The 3,393-nt window shown below is 43.1% G+C and overlaps 1 pseudogene; it reads right to left on the reverse strand.

Annotated features, from left to right (window-relative positions):
• Positions 1-468: 468 nt before the first annotated feature.
• Positions 469-1,655, reverse strand: LOC100351695 (large ribosomal subunit protein uL3-like; annotated as a pseudogene).
• Between the last annotated feature and the right edge of the window lie 1,738 nt (positions 1,656-3,393).

Here is a 3,393-nt window from a genome sequence, read left to right on the forward strand (position 1 = left end):
AATTTTAGGCCCCTGCTTTTTCCTATTGAAGCAGTGACATGTGCTGACACTAACAGTAGTTTGATCGTGGAGGGTAGGGAATAAGACTTCGCATTTCTGGAATCTAAAAGTATAGTTTAGGAAATATTTTTGAGATATTGACTGAAAAATAAAGGAGAGAATTGGAGGATCTCCGAGCAGGGCAAAGGGTTTCAGAATTGCTAATCTATATATAGTCATTTGGGCTAAAAGACCTGGCTATCTCTGCTATCAACATCAAAATATATACTTTGAAGATGATACAAAGAGAGAGATCAGTCCTTGAGAATTGAAGGGGCTGCTAGGTAGTCTTGAGATATTAGCTTTGGAGGGGGAAATTACTTCCTGTCTATGCTATTTGATAAATGGGCAACAATTCTAACACTCTTTTTTCCCACTGGAAAATCACTTTTATTGTGATGCTACCAGTTGCACAATCTGTTTCTGACATTACAGTCCTTTTTTCTTGGTGAGCCTGTATTTCTTAAGTGGTACCATGAACACTTTCTTCTCCTCTATAGTCTAGAAGTAGACATGGCAAAACTTGGACGTTATGTGGGTGAACTAAAGGCCAATCTTTTTTAGGGCCTGCCATTTGGTCTGCAGCAGCAGGGACTTGTGGAGGGTGAGCACTCACTTCTTGGTCCCCACCATTCAGCTTTTCAGCATGACAAAGTCACTAGTCGCTTCACTGTAATGGACAAAGACACCTAGTGGTTGATGTTCTTGTTGGACAGGTCATAGTCAGTGGAGGCGTTTCTCTTGATCAGCTTGCCTTCCTTAATCAGGTAACCCTGCCCAATCTTGTAGATCTTTTTGTTAATCTCTGTGTGGTAATGGTAGCTTTTCTGCCCAGACCACACCACAGAGAAGGCCACACATGCAGGATGCCATGCCCAAATACAGGTGACCTTGCATATCCCTTGGTGGGTCTTGTGGGGCATCTTCTTGATGTTCTAGCAGCCTTTGTGCTTTGGTCATGCCAGTGACATTGATCATTTCATCCTGATCAAATACTTGGTTCATTGGTATCTGCCATTGCAGCCATTCTTTGAACACAGTCCAGTTTCCTGGCCATAGTACCTCAATTCAGCTGGATCTACATAAAGTGGGCCTTCTTCTGCCATAGAGGAAGCAAGAACATCTGTGTGTGGGCAATGATGTGGATGACTTGGCAATACTTCATGCTGCTGAAGTCCTTCTCTGGCTGCTTCTTGCTGATGTTGTCTTACCACTTCTTAGAATAGCTGGTGAAGGCCTTATTCTTTGACTTATTCCAGTTATAAAAATACCTTTTGTACTCATCACTGATACGCTCAAAAGAGCTGGTCTTGAAGGTGTGGGGGCCTTGAGGGGTTTCCATGTAGCCCATGTTGCCTATAACTTGTGGTTGGTGTCTCCACAATGGTCGCAGGCTCCACAACTTCCTTATTGTTTACCTTGTATCCCAGCCTATCAACTTCTTGCATGATGAGAGTCATGCCAGCCTTGTAGCCCAGAAAGGCTGTGAGGTGCACAGGCTTGGAGGAGTCATCCTTGGGGAAGATCTTCACCATCTCGTGATGTGTACTGCTGCACTTCAGAGGCAAGAAACTCGGGGACCTATGTCTGGGACCAGAGAATTTCCTGTGAAACATCTTGCTGGCAAATATACTGGTAGAGCTATCACACACTTTCTTTGGGTTTTTGAGTTTCTATCATGTCTATTAGGTCAGACAGCACAGCTACCTTCATGGATCTCTGAGAAAGTTGTCTTCTTTTAAAATTCAACTAATTCACAATATTTTCTTTTTGTGACCAAGCAGGCAATAATAATAATAAAATTTTCTTTTATACCCATGGATACACACACACACACTAATTAAAATACCATCACCAAATCCCACACATATATAGACACAGTTAATGAGTAATCAAATATTTCTTCTTTTGTCTTGACATTAGGGACTGAGAGGTTAAAGTGTGTGAATGTTGGAGTCACACAGACTGTGATTTGATCCCAATTCTGTCAATTAATAGTTGGGTCATCTCTGGCAAACACTTTTGCTTTCCTAGGCTTTAGTCTTATCATTTATGAAATGCAGAATAATAAAAGGCTCACTTGGCTAATCCTCCGCCTGCGGCACCGGCACCCTGGGTTCTAGTCCCGGTTGGGGCGCTGGGTACTAGTCCCGGTTGCTCTTCTTCCAGTCTAGCTCTCTGCTGTGGCCCGGGAAGGCAGCGGAGGAGGACCCAAGTGCTTGGGTCTCTGTACCCACATGGGAGACCCGGAGGAAGCACCCGGCTCCTGGCTTCGGATTGGTGCAGCGCCAGCCGTAGCAGCCATTAGGGGAGTGAACCAATGAAAGGAAGACCTTTCTCTCTGTCTCTCACTGTCTATAACTCTCTTTGTCTCTCTCTCTCTCACTGTCTAACTCTGCCTGGCAAAAAATAAAAAAAAATAATGTTTGCCTTGTAGAGTTATACTAAGGATTAAATTGTATAATATGTCTCGAGTACACAGTATAGTGGCTGGAACATAGTAAATCAGTGTAAACTATTATTGTTATAATTAACTAGTTGTGGAATTGACATGCATTGCTCCTTTAAGGCCCAAGAAGGTCATTCTTCTTTCAGAAGACAGTCTTATGGCCTCTGCCATCCCCCTACTGAATAATTTGCACACTGGAAGAGAGATTTCTTTTCAGATCGAATTTTCCAAACAGCCTTGCTGTGCATTCTATAGGTCATTGAAAATGAAGGGGAAGCAGTGTAAGACAGGCAGGGCTGTGGGCTTGTGTCTTGTCTGTTTTCAGCTGAGAACAGGCTTTTATTTGCACCAAGGAAATTATACCACAAAATGGGTAAGCTTGAGGGGGATAAAACTACACAATTTGAGCCACATATAAATGCACTTGCTTGCAAATGGATCAAAAGAGAATATTGAACATAGATGCTTAAGGAATATGGTGAAAACAGCCCTAGGCCTCTATAAATGGTGATAATATTGCTACTTAAGTAATATGGGGTGGACATTTGGTGCAGCAGTTAAGATGCTGCTTGTCATGCCTGCATCCCATATTTGAATGCCTGGGTTCAAGTGCAGTCTCTGCTCCTGATTCCAGCTTCCTGCTAATGTGTACCCTGGGAGGCAGCAGATGATGGCTCAGGTGCTTGGGTCCTTGCTATGCATTTAGGAGACCTGCAATAAGTTGCAAGCTCCTGGCTTTGCCTTGGTCCAGCCCTGGCTTTTGCAAGCATTTGGAGTCTGAATCAGAGACCTCTTTCTTTCTCTCTCTGTCTCTCTTCTTTAAAATAAATAAATAAATGAAACAAATCAGATAACACATGCAAAATGCTTAGCATGGTGCATGGCATACATCACAAGTGCCCAGT

This window comes from Oryctolagus cuniculus, chromosome X (genome assembly GCF_964237555.1).
Source record: "Oryctolagus cuniculus chromosome X, mOryCun1.1, whole genome shotgun sequence".
Taxonomy (NCBI): domain Eukaryota; kingdom Metazoa; phylum Chordata; class Mammalia; order Lagomorpha; family Leporidae; genus Oryctolagus; species Oryctolagus cuniculus.